Source organism: Emydura macquarii, unplaced genomic scaffold, assembly GCF_026122565.2.
Source record: "Emydura macquarii macquarii isolate MOO-44397 ecotype Brisbane River unplaced genomic scaffold, CSIRO-AGI_Emac_v2 contig_2636, whole genome shotgun sequence".
Taxonomy (NCBI): Eukaryota; Metazoa; Chordata; order Testudines; family Chelidae; genus Emydura; species Emydura macquarii.
In genome coordinates, this window is record NW_027132773.1 from 20699385 (window position 1) to 20713283 (window position 13899).

Sequence of the window (13899 nt, forward strand, 5' to 3'; positions counted from 1 at the left end):
GGGTGACATTCACCCCAAAAGAGGATGTAATGATCTTTCTAAACATTAATTCTCTTGCAAATGTTGACCAAAGCTCCATTTTAGAAGATTTTTAAAACTATGTTGTAAATGTTTTTGTTAATGTGTGTGTCAAAAGTGGCCAAGGCAGTTTAGTTTCTTTTACTACTGTGGAAAAATGTCACATGGACAAAATTTTTTTATCAATATTAATCTTAAATTCATAATGGCTTCTTTTAGCAAAACCTACAGGCAGGGTCTAAATAATACAGTATCCCCATCAACACAGTTGCTCCCTGACCTGCTTCCACATGATTAAAATACACTTTGTGTACAGTATCTAGCTGTCTAAACATGTTTGGGGATATCACGGTTGTAATTGAGTCCCTTGAGCTGATTGTTTCACTAGCTTTGATGGGACCTGAGTTCAGATAGTATTTGCCTCTTGTCTTCACTCTTTATTGTCAGTGATAAGTCTACACACCATACTTGACCAGACATCAGAGTATTCAGCAAGCCTGTGTGAGAGATGTTTATCTCCGATTGTTTTGGTAAGGGATAGGTCTTCTTGGCATGCTGTTATTTTATCCAGACAGCATCGTGAGTAGTACTTCTGCTTGGCATTTGTTAGTTTCATCCAAATGTCACTATGCGAAGGAAGTTTGCTTGGCACTTGTTTCTTTTATACATCCCCTGAGCATTCTTGGCAGGTTGTCCTGAATGAATAATCTCTCCAATATGTTCTTTCCCTTCCCAGTAGCATTCTTTGCTACACAGCATGCCATCTAGTGGGCTAAATGATGATATACATTGAAAAATAAATCCCTGCTATAGCAATAGTACTAGTTGCATATGGGTTACTTTCTATTAAACTTAAAACACATATTTAGATTGTAAGAGCCTTGGGGAAGAGCCTGTCCTTTTTATTACATTTGTACAGTAGTCAGAATAATGAAGGTCTGATACTGATTAGGACCTTTACGTGCTTTTGTGTCACAAATAAATATTAATCATCACTGTCCTGGACAGATACTTAGATATGTAGAGTGATTCTCATTTATACCATAGCCCTTTAACACAACTCTGGCAGCATAAAAATGCTTTAAAATTATTGTAAAATACATCTATTTTAAGTCCCCTTTACACTTGGCATAGAGTGGCTTTAGTGTGAATGAGAATCAAGCCTATTTTATCTGCCTCCAACCAAGACTAGAGGTTGCTTTTGTTGTTACACTTTGGAAACTCTCATATAGCCTGTCAGGCTAGTGAGGTACTGAAACTGAGTTTTACTGTACAGAGGGGGGAAATAGTTGATACAAGAAGAGGTATCAGGTACCTTCCTCCGGTGCATTCTGCTGATTGCAATATATGTGCAGGATACAGAGGGCTCAGCCCAGGGGTCCCTACATCCCTCTATCCCTCCTACAGGCCTCCCCAGTCACTTGTATCATGGCTTCTTAAATCCAACTGATTCCTTCTTCACGGCTGCCCCATTACCCTGATATCAGAGTTTCAGCTGCAGACTTTCTGACTCTATAAAAAACCACCCACCTGTCTTTACTACAGCAGCAACTTCCTGCTCTCTGCAAGTCTCTCCCCATCTTTTTTCTTTTTCTTTTTTTAATGGTGAAGCAGACTTCTCCCCATCTGAATACCCAGAATTCCTTTTATAGGTAGCACTGGCTGCTGGATACTGTCATGGGATGCTTGATCAACTGAACCAACCATGGACCCCACACCCATACCCATCTCTTGAGGCACAGGTGGGGCTGAGCCCAATTCTTTTAAAGGGCCAACCCACCCTTTGACAAGATCTCTATACTTTCTCACTTTCTTCACACTCATGCAGCACAGGGCAGGATTTAGTACATGACACATCTCATTTTAGAATTTGAATTATGTGTGGCTGCATTTTAGAGTATGTACTTCTTGCCATCTAGTGGCAGTAACATATTGTTTCACTATCCTGAAGAAGTATTATGCAATGGGCTTGTCTGCAGTGATGATACAGAACTCTGACGAGTTTAGCGTGTCACTGCATCCAATCTTACTTTTTCTAACAAGCAATAGAGTAAAATGTGGAGCAGTTGAAATTGTATATGACTTCCTAGAATACTGTAACCCATAAATGATACCTTTCCTTGGCTGATTTCCAGAAGTAATAATTCTAGTTCAGTTTGGGCACAAAGTCTTTCTCTCCTTCTCACCCCCATAGATCATTAGTAAAGCTCGTTAAGAATTTTTCATCTTTTTTTTTTCAACAGAAAATGCAATTTCCCCAAAATCAAAATTTTCTGCAGAAAATTTTGTTTTTTTCCCAGATTATTTAGATTTTTCATTGGAAAAAATCAAAATAAATATTTCATTTTCAGATTGACTCAAATTGACATACTTCATTGTATTGAATAGGGGATGGATCAATCAAAAACTGAATTGAGAAGAAGTTCTATAAATACATTAGAAGTAAGAGAATGATGAAGTGTAGCTATAGGTCCACTACTTAATGAGGAAGGAGAGCAAATAATGGATAACACACACAAGGCTGACACCTTTAAAGACTTTTTTTTTACTTCAGTCTTCACTAAAAAAGTTAAATTGTGACCAGAGGCTTAATACAATTACTATTAAAATGGGAGAAAGATCTTGGGTCAGAAAAGGGAAAGAGCAGATTAAAAAAAAACATTTAGATAAATTAGATGTATTCAAATTGACATGGCCTGATGAAATTCACCCTATAGTGTTTAAGGAACTTGCTGAAGCAATCTCTGAAAATTTAGTGCTTATCTTTGAGAACTCATGGAGAAGAGGTGAGGTCTCAGAGAACTGGAAAAGGGAAAACATAGTACTTATCTTCAAATGGGGAAAAAGGAAGACCAGAGAATTTCAGACCACCCAGCCTAACACACAGGTACAGGGGTGAAGTGGATTATGGGACAACACCACGCCTATGGCAAAGTTTGACATGTCAACTTCTATAGTAAATAGTCTGTGTGGGTAAGGATGGGTGCTGTGGTGAATGCAGACAACTTCCAAGGACCCAGATGAACCGTACTCCTTTTCACAGAAGCACCTGCGTGGGGTGTCCAGGTTAGAAAATCTCTTGATGAAATGCTGGTAGAAACTGGCGGAACCCAAGAACCTCTAAACCCCTCATATATTCTTCGATGGCCCCTAACTGAACATGGCTACCACCTTGCCTGGGTCTGTAGTTAGTTTTAGGGGAGACAATATACCTGAGGAATTCAGCCGTGTCCCAGATGAACTTGCAGTTCTCAACTTTTGTGTACTGGTGGTTTTGCAAGAATCTTTCTAAGACATGATGCACATGTTGGTCATTAAGATCCTGCCCCTCCAAAAAAAAAATGAGGATATCAAGGTAAATAACCACAAATTGGTCTGACATGTCTCAGAAGATACCATAAATGAAGTGCTGAAAGGTCACTGGAGCACTGCACAGGCTGAAAGGCATAACCAGTTATTCAAAATGTCCATACCTGGTATGGAAAGCAATCTTCCACTCATCTTCTTCTCAGATCTGAACTAGATTATAGGCTCTATGAAGGTCCAGCTTCCTGGCAGAGCACAGTCTTTCAGAGTGCTCACTAATAAGGAATATGGGGTATTAGTTCCAGATTATAACCTTATTTAATGTCTGATAATCCACACAAGGATGCAGCGAGCCATCCTTGTTAGTCACAAAGAAGGTTGGAGCCCCAGCCTGAGATGTGGAGGGGTGGATGAACCCTTTTGTAGGTTTTCCTTGAGATAACTCCAGAAAGCCTGTAGCTCTTCCTCTGTAAGGGAATAGATTCACCTGAAATGAACCTCCACTTCATGCTGGAGATCAATGGGGTAATCATAGCTGCAATGTGGTGAGCAGATACCAGCCTTTTTTTTGGTTGAGCTCATCTATGAAAGCCTGATACTTGATAGGTATTCCCAAGGCAGTTGGGAGAGTAGCAAAGGCTGCTGGGGTTCCTTTCAGACTAACTCCTTCAGTCTTGGGGTTCCTTGGGGGGGGGGGGAAGGGGAGGAGGCAAGGCAGGTAGGGACCTGTGGCCTGCAGCCAGGTTCTGAGAGACAAGATTGCCAGCAGTATCATGACTAAAATGAACTGTGCCAGTCTGCCAGTGAATATGTGAGTTGTGGGTGATGAGCCATGGGATGCTGAAAATGATTAGAGAGTGCAGTGAGCAGATTAATCCAAACTGGAGGACCAGGGGGACAACTTCTAAGGGGACTGTATGGTGGATGATCTGACCAGAAGGGAGGAGTGATCTGTCAATGGCCTCTGTGAAGTCAGGAGGAATCTTGTGATGGGTAAGGGTATTATGAGCTTGGGCAAACTCAAATCCACGAAATTGCTTGAAGCCCCAGAGTTCACTATAGCTTCTAGATTAACCTCCAACACAATGAAATGCTGGAGAAGGAGCAGGAGTTGGAGGGGTGTTGGACTGCAATAGCTGCTTTCAAAATCCTGGCAAACCATGCTGGCACGAGGTATTGGAGCAAAGGGGTGCGGGCCTGGCTGAGCATAAGTAACTTGACATAGGTAAGATCTCATTTCTTAGTGGACATGAATGGGAAGATGAATGGAAGGTTAAGTTGTAAATACGGGCTTAACAAGCAATATCCTGGAGTCAAGATGATTGTGCAAGCACAGATAAGCAGGAACACGCTGATGCTAGGGACAATGGATGAGATAAACCTGGAATGTAAAGATCAGGCTCTATACGAACAGCACATGGATAGAGCATGTTATACAGAGATTAGTTCCTGAAAAGTAATCAAGTCAATCATAAAGCATATGATGCAATGTACATTTAAGAATGCATGTGTTATTAGTGTTAGTAAAAATGTATATAAGATAAAGTTTTGCTGTATAACTTTGGATGTGTGGTATGCTCTATACCCATGAGTCTGATCAACTCAGCATAGCTTTGCTGGACGCCAGATAAAGACACCCAAGTGATTGGAGTTGAACTGAGGTCTTGGGGAATGGAGTGGAAGAGGTCTTGTGAGAACCTGAATGCAGCCTGGATCTCTGTGTCAGGACTGGAGTTTGCCATTTCCTGACTGGAAATGCAGACTGGGCTTTCACAGGGCAGGTTGATCTGACATTCCCCAGTTCAACACAGTACAGGATAGACCTGATGTTCAATGCTGGTTTTTTTCTGTGTCAGAAAGACAGGGTTGGCCTCGGTTGAGCTGCATGGGTCCAGGCTGGGTCACAAGGGTGCCAGGCATTGGCAGATCAGGACCTCAGCCTTCCTTCTCGGCAGCATTCTGTCAGGTGATTGTCATTCTTAACACTGGGCTCATTCAAGATGTCCACATTCGCCAGTGGCTCTGCTCACGCCAGCTCATCTTTAATCTCATCCGTGTGGCCAAGCTGGAAGTGGTAGCACTGTGCAGCCTCATTCCATGCAGTGTCAGTTACCAGTTACCAAATTAGCATACTTAGCATACTTAATGGCATGATTAGTACCTGGCCAATGTGCCTGCTGCAAGGTCTAGAGTGCGGCCTCTGCTGTGTGCACATGGCTTGGGTCATCAGAAATTACGGCTATGGTTTGAACAAAGCCCTCCGACTGGTTCAGGAGAGGGCTTGATGTTTCCAGGAGCGGGGAGGCCCAAGTCAGAGCTTCCCCAGTCAGCAGACTAATGAGAAGTCTCGCCCAAGACTGATTAGTGGGTAAGGACTGTGGGAGCAGCAGGAAGAGGAGCTGGTATGGGTTCATAAAACCATGGAAGTGGCAAGGGAATGTGAGGCTCCCAAGGGGGAGGAGTTATGAGTAAGGTGGCCTCTGACTGTAGCGTGGCATTCTGTGCCTGCAGGACATCTACCTGAGTCCATAGGTTCTGTATGATGCCCACTACCACTGACAGGGAGATGCTGGCTTTAGTGGGATCCATTCCAGTAATCGACTCATTTCTACTCCCTCCTTTTGTGTTAGGCTGTTCAAACTGTCATGGACCGGCGCATGGGCAGTTGAGCCTAATGGTCAGAGCAGTAGCAGTCAGGAGCCAAAACAGGAGCAATCACAGCTGTGGGCATAAGTATTGAACAGCCACTAGCCAAATGCTACTGCTGGTCTTAAGAGCATTGCTGGCAGTGCTGCTCAGCTGGTCAGGCAATCTCTCCAATTAAAGGTTTCAGTTTCAGTTAGCTAGCTGATCCCAGGCCTAGCTGCAGGCCCTTATTCCTGACACTCCCTTATGGGCCAGGTTGCTTGGTTGGACTACAGTCCCACCTCTGGCTCAACTGCCCTGAGAGGACCATGACCGTGGGGTATCATGGAAAATGTATTCCAGAGAATAATGGGGGTATGAGGCATCTGAACTACCACTCCTAGGAGGCATTGCAGCAGCAAAGTTGGGTGCAATTCAATGTCAGACTGAGCCAAAATGAAATTGTTTGACATTTCTGAATCAAATTTTTTGGGAATTTTCTGTTCTAAGAAAAAATTTGATATTCTGATTTTTCATCCTAATTCAGGAATTAGGACGACGAGTATCAAAATTTACCAAGTGAAGGCGATTCTGATTTTCTATCAGCTCTAATAATTAAGTTTTCCAGCTATAACTGAAAATATTCAGTACTTTGTCAAAATATAGCTTTAAATTTTAGAAGTACTACTACACTATAACCATTTCAGGATACGTCTCCAAATTAGCAGCAGTGCATTCAGATGACCAAATAGCATGCTTCCATAAAGCAACATAAAAAAGTAAGTCCCATAAAAGCACAGATTATGAACATTCCTGCAATTTTAATTTCTGCTAATATTGAGATAGTATGCCTAATTTCTGACAAAGAATGCAAACATATTCTATTATCTTCTAGCTCTTGGTGAATATTCTGAATAGTATATGAAACTTCCATAAGCAGGTGCCTTTTTGTTAACATGTTTCTCTTTGTTCTCAGGTGCATATATTTTTCCAGCTGTAAAAAATGTGTACTGACTAGTAATTCATCTGTCTCCTAGATCTGAGCAGTTTCCTTAACCACTAGATTTGGCATATCAGTGTTTTGTTCTGTGACTCATACTGAAGCATTACACTCAACAATTAAAATATCTAAATCATAATAGGTTGTTGTAATATGAAGAAATTAAATATGTGCTTGTGTAACAGTGTAGAGGAGCGCTGAGATAATATTTGAATAACTCTAATACACTCACCTTTTCCTGTGCCTCAGTCTACGTCTCTGTTGATGCACAGACTAGAGCTCAGTCTTTTTCAAAACTCGAAAAAAAGGAATTATACAAAGTTAAACCTTGACATAACATTTCATGCATACAAACATCTGCAACCAGCATTTAGAATATCTGTGAATAAAATTTTTAAACAAAACTCTTATGCAGTAATTCTTTTGGTGTTTCCACACAGACTTCCCCATTTTGTTGCTGTTAGGTAAGTTTCAGTGCTAGATGTACCTTAGTACATGCACATACATACACAACTGTCTCATTCAGATGACTTTTTATCTCTGCAGTATGGTATTAAAGGTGTCTGTGTATAACCTGGGCTTCTCCGAGCCAGAGGAGAATGGCAGCCTAATTTCCAGTCCCAGAGTCAATCTCTCAGTATCCAATGAGATAGAGAGTCTCTTGTCTGAAGCCAAACTAGGCTTTGGGAAACAGCAGACTCATCTTAGAGCTTGTCTTCACTGTATCATTTAGCTCGTTACTCCACTTGATCTAGGTCACATGAGAATAACCACACTGGGAAACAACACAAGGTGACTGGGTTAGCAGCACAGAGTGACTGGATTAGCAGCTGATGAGTTGTGCTAACTGGAGCCTGTACTTGCATCCTCACTGGAACTTCAACATCAACTGGAACTTCAACCCATACAACTTCAACCCATAAATAGACAAACCTGCAGGGCCTCTACTGATCTGCCTTGGGGGAAAATTCCTTCCCAACCCCAAATATGGTGATCAACTAAACCCTGAGCATGTGGGCAAGACTCACCAGCCAGACACCCAAAAAGAATTCTCTGTAGCAACTCAGAACGAACCCCATTTAACATCCCATTGCAGGCTATTGGGCATATTTACCACTAGTAGTCAAAGATCAGTTAATTGCCAGATTAGGCTGTCACCTAATACCATCCCCTCCATAAACTTATCAAGCTCAGTCTTGAAGCCAGCTAGGTTTTTTGCCCCCACTGTTTCCCTTGGAAGGCTATTCCAGAACTTCACTCCTCTGATGGTTACAAACCTTCATCTAATTTCGCATCTAAACTTCCTGATAACCAGTTTATATCCAGTTGTTCTTGTGCCCACATTAGTGCTGAACTTAAATAACTCCTCTCCCTCCCTGGTATTTATCCCTCTGATGTATTTATAGAGAGCAATCATATCTCCCCTCAACCTTCTTTTGGTTTGGCTAAACAAGCCAAGCTCTGTGAGTCTCCTTTCATAAGGCAGATTTTCTATTCCTCGGATCATCCTAGTAGCCCTTCTTTGCACCTGTTCCAGTTTGAATTCATCTTTCTTAAACATGGGGGATCAGAACTGCACACAGTATTCCAGATGAGGTTTCACCAGCGCCTTGTATAACGGTACTAACACCTCCCTCTCTCTACTGGAAATACCTTGACTGATACAACCTACGACCGCATTAGCTTTTTTCACAGCCACATCACACTGGGGGCTCATAGTCATCCTGTGATCAACTAGTATGCCCAGGTCCCTCTCCTCCTCTGTCACTTCCAATTGGTTTCCCCAGTTTATAGCAAAAGTTCTTGTTATTAGTTCCAAAATGCATGACCTTGCACTTTCCACTATTAAATTTAATCCTATTTCTATTACTCCAGTTTACAAGGTCATCCAGATCTTCTTGTATGTTCTCTGTATTAGCAATACCTCCCAATATTGTGTCATCCGCAAATTTTATTAGCACACTCCTACTTTATGTGCCAAGGTCAGTAATAAAAAGATTAAATAAGATCGGACTCAAGATTGATCCCTGAGGAACTTCACTAGTAACCTCCCTCCAGCCTGACAGTTCACCTTTCAGTATGACCCATTTTAGTCTCCCCTTTAACCAGTTCCTTATCCCCTTCCAATTTTCATATTAATCCCCATCTTCTCCAATTTAACTAATAATTCCCCATGTGGAACCGTATCAAATGCCTTACTGAAATCTATGTAAACTAGATCCACTGCATTCCCTTTGTTAAAAATCTGTTATCTTCTCAAAGAAGGAGATCAGGTTGGTCTGGCATGATCTACCTATTGTAAAACTATGTTGTATGTTGTCCTGGTTACGGGCCAGCTAGTTTAAGTTAAAAGCACAATTTAGCTGGAGCTAGAGATTTGGGTGTGTAGATAAAACTTAGGTTGGGGCAACATTCAAATTATACCTTGACCTAAAACAGCAATCATGACAAGCCATTTGTCCTGTGTTGTTCAGCTACTGAACCACAGAGCTGTCTCTAACTCCCTGTGTTTATAACATTTTTCCCATTGAGCTCCAGTTGGCTCAGCTCTCAGATGAAGTATGGAACCTACTAGAGAGTTTTGCCTAAAATAGAAACCTTCTCCACACTTCAGAGGCAGCTATTGAGCATGGCCAGTAACTATCACATCCCCTCTTCTCTAGATGCCTTTGTGCCCGTTTAAATGTTGTATCCTGTTTTTTTTAAGAGAAATCCTTCTCTCCTCCCCACCTCTTTTCTCCCCTTGGGGATAGGATGGGAGATGGGGGGGCGAGGGAAATTAATTGCTGCAGTACCAGCATGTGGGTCACACGTGTAGAGAATTTTAAAAGTCCAGCAAAAACAAAACAAAAAACCCACATCCAAACCACGTCATCTTGGGGCCAAGGATGTATACATATGTAATCAGCATACTGTATCTTGCATAATAAGTGAAAATGAAATCTGACCTCAATGAATTCTTACAACAGATAGTGGGCACCAAGGCTACATAAACATCCCAAGGAAGATGGCTACCAAACCAGAAAGCCACACATGCTGGGCCAGATTTTCAGCCCTTGTTCTGTCCACTTTGTGCTGCCTTTCATGGTTAAATGCAGTTCTGAACAGGAAATTCAGCCCTTTGTGTACTTTGAGACTACGTATACAGAGAATACAATATTCTCTCCTGTTTCTGAGCATCAGTCTTGTCCCAGTGAAACTACTCACATTCTTATAGTTAAGTACATGGTAATTATTTTGCTGGGTCAAGGCCTTAATGTTTATAAAAATCAGTTTTTTTCCCCCTCATTCCTATCCCCCTTTTGGTTGCCTCCTCTCTCCAAGCTGATAGTTTGCAGCGGCCTTAACAGAAAGATGATCTTTCCAGCAAATAACCCACAAAACCCTTAATCTAATTTTAAAATAAATAAACCACTACAGAATAAAACTTAAAGACTCATTTAAAGTGTAAAGGCTTTTAGATTTTAGAGGCTTGGATCTGGGTTATATTTCAGACAGTGACATGATGTAAGTGCTATATAAGAACATTAGAATGGCCATACTGGGTCATACCAAAGGTCCATCTTGTCCAGTATCCTGTCTTCCAACAGTGGCCAGTGGCAGGTGCTTCAGAGGGAATGAACAGAACTGATAATCATCAAGTAATTCATCCCCTGTAGCCCATTCCCAGCTTCTGGCAAAGAGACGCTAGGAACACTTTAGAGCATGGTTTACATCCCTGCCCATCCTGGCTAATAGCCATTGATGGACCTATCCTCCATTAACTTATCTAGTTCTTTTTTTAATGCTGTTATTTTATCGACCTTCACAAAATCCGCTGGCAAAGAGTTCCACCGGTTGACTGTGCATTGTGTGTAGAAATACTTCCTTTTGTTCATTTTAAACCTGCTGCCTATTAATTTCATTTGGTGACTCCTAGTTCTTGCATTATGAGAAGGAGTAAATAACACTTCCTTATTTACTTTCTCCAAAACAGTCATGACTTTATAGATGTCTATCATATTCCCCGTTAGTTGTTTTTTTTCCAAACTGAAAAGTCCCAGTCTTATTAATCTCTCCTCATATGGAAGCTTTTCCAGACCTCTAATAATTTTTGTTGCCCTTTACTGTACCTTTTCCAGTTCCAATATATCCTTTTTGAGATGGTGTGACAAGATCTGCACACAGTATTCAAGATGTGGGCGTACCATGAATTTATATAGAGATATGATATTTTCTGTCTTATTATCTATCCCTTTCCTAATGATTCCCAACATTCTGTTAGCCTTTTTGACTGCTGCTGCACATTGAATAGATGTTTCCAGAGAACTATCCACAATGACTCCAAGATCTTTTTTTCGAGTGATAAAAGCTAATTTAGACTCTATCATTTTATATGTATAGTTGGAATTATATTTTCCAATATGCATTACTTTGCATTTATAAATATTGAATATCATCTGCCGTTTTGTTGCCCAGTCACCCAGTTTAGTGAGATCCCTTTGTAACTCTTCACAGTTTGCTTTGGACTTCACTATCTTGAGTAGTTTTGTATCATCTGCAAATTTTGCCACCTCATTATTTACCCCTTTTTTCCAGATCATCTATGAATATGTTGAACAGTACTGGTCCCAGGACAGATCCCTGGGGGACACCACTATTTACCTCTCTCCATTCTGAAAACTGACCATTTATTCCTACCCTTTGTTTCCTATCTTTTAACCAGTTACTGCTCCATGACATCCAGGCAGCCTGAGAACCATGGTAGCGGTTCTCTGGCTGTGTGAAGTAGCTCACAAGCATGAGTGCCAACCTCAGGGCAGATTTTCAAGGAACAGGGCACAAACCTCAAACTGGTTGTAGATTTAATTAGATAATTAGATTTCACTACCCAAGTATCAAGTGTGAACTTCTAAAACACTATAACAGCCTTAACATGGAGTCACAGACAGTCCCTTTGGGCACTCCGGTCTATCTTGCCACCCAGGCAAGCCTGCCTTTGTGATAGATGGTTCCTTATACCAAAAATCAGAACAATATTCAGGTTACTGCCAGTCCCAAAGGACCAGTCACTTACCCCAGGTCTGTTGCACCTTAGAACTCTCACCAAAGACAATTTTTGTAGCCAATTTTATAGTAAATCAACTGAAGATTTATTAAATAAGAAAATAAATGAGAGAGATTTGCAAGGTTAAAACCAGTAAACATACATACACAAATGAGTTACAATCTTAGGTTTCAAAAGGTAATAGAAACTGTTGTAATATGCAAGCTGTGTGTGTTCTTTAGGGCTCAGCAGCTTGGGGATCGTTCACTTATGCTTAGAAATATTGCCATCTCCAAATTCCAAGCAGCATAGTGATAACAATTCCTTCTTGACACGGATGTTCCACGATTGTTTTTTCTGGTGTCTATAGGCCTTCTTTTGTTGGGGAGATGACACGTCTTGTGGTAAACTAGCATTGTACACGTGGCAATTCCTGATTGGGATTTTACAGATTTAGCAAACACTTAAATATTACCTTGTAACATGGGATATAGATATTACAAGTGTGATTAATGCATGCAGCAACTTACAAGCACATCATAAAGTCTAAATACTAAACACATTCTTATATCTTATCTATTTTAACATTGCTAACACACAGGTGAATCAGACTGGTTTCCAGCTATGCATTTGTTACTATTCAGTAAGGCCTAGGGGCCTTGGCATGAGTTGGCACGTGGTCTGCCAGCATCACACTGGTCATATTAGATAAAATGAGTTGGAAATACCCACCAGTCCTCCATGAATTGATGGTGCTCAAATAGCAATATCTGGTATGCTCACAGATAAGCAGTTATGTTTTTATGTCATTGCTTATTATGATGATCATAATTGTCTCTTTGTTACCTTGTGCTTCCTCACCCCATCTGTTTGTTGCATTCACCTGTCATTTCACCTCTCATATTTAGATTCGGGGAGGAACGGTCTTTTGGTTATGTTTGTACAGTGCCTGGCTCACTGGGGGGGAGGTGTTGCAGCAGTACAAATGAACAACAATAGTAATTTCCCATATCTGGGGTGTTTTTAATTTTTCAAACAAATTTGATCTTTAACTGTGTGAAATAAATAAACGACAACCACACCAAAAACCCCCGTAATTTGCATATAAGCAGTATTTGCTACAAGAAAATCTATCACTGAAATAACCAGAATAAAAGGAGAATAAGTAATAAATACTAAGTTGCACGGACAAATGTTGTGCAGCATCTTCCTAAATTGTAGTGGTGCTATTAGCATCTGTATTTCATCCACAAAATTGAAAGGCAGTTAAGAAAAATACACCCACACAGCATGTACACTGGAAAATGTAGGCTAAATGTTTCTTCAGCATCAGGGTTTTAAAAAACATTGATTTATATATTTGCAGATACCCCAGTATAATGTTATGCCAGTGGGAAAAAAATAGAGAGTATTCAATTAACATGAATTGATATAAGGGTTCCTTTTAATGATGAAAATATGAAGTGTTTTTAAAAAGGTATAATTTTTAAAATGGCATGTGAAATCACTAAGTGCACTTCTTTGTTCTGTCTGTGGGTACCACTGTTTTGCCATGCATTTGCTTCTGTGTCTGGTTAGTTTCTACTAGCATGGTTTTAAAAAGGGCTATCATACTTGAATCAATTTCTCACTACTAGCAGGGAAATTGCAGCCTGTCTTGTCTTTTGCTATACATTTCAAATCACAAATAACTGACTTCATGGTCTTTTATTGTGTAGGCAATACAGTGTTTGAAGATTTATCCATATATTTAAAGCAAAATGGTTTAGGCTGGGATTTTCAAAAGCACCTCAGTGGCTTAGGAGCACAAGCCCCATTTATTTTCAATGGGATTTATGATGCTAAATCACTTACATGCTTTTGAAAACCCCTTACTTCTTTTTTCATATAGAAAAGAAAACAAATTTGCTATTGTGACTACTAA

At 40.6% G+C, this 13899-nt stretch overlaps 1 long non-coding RNA gene across 1 annotated transcript; it reads right to left on the reverse strand.

Annotated features, from left to right (window-relative positions):
- Positions 1-231: 231 nt before the first annotated feature.
- On the reverse strand, positions 232-7615 carry LOC137163678 (uncharacterized). The gene is made up of 3 exons (XR_010922777.1): positions 7524-7615; positions 7182-7245; positions 232-790 (listed from the first exon to the last, which is right to left on the reverse strand). It is a non-coding gene; the product is annotated as an uncharacterized lncRNA (long non-coding RNA).
- Between the last annotated feature and the right edge of the window lie 6284 nt (positions 7616-13899).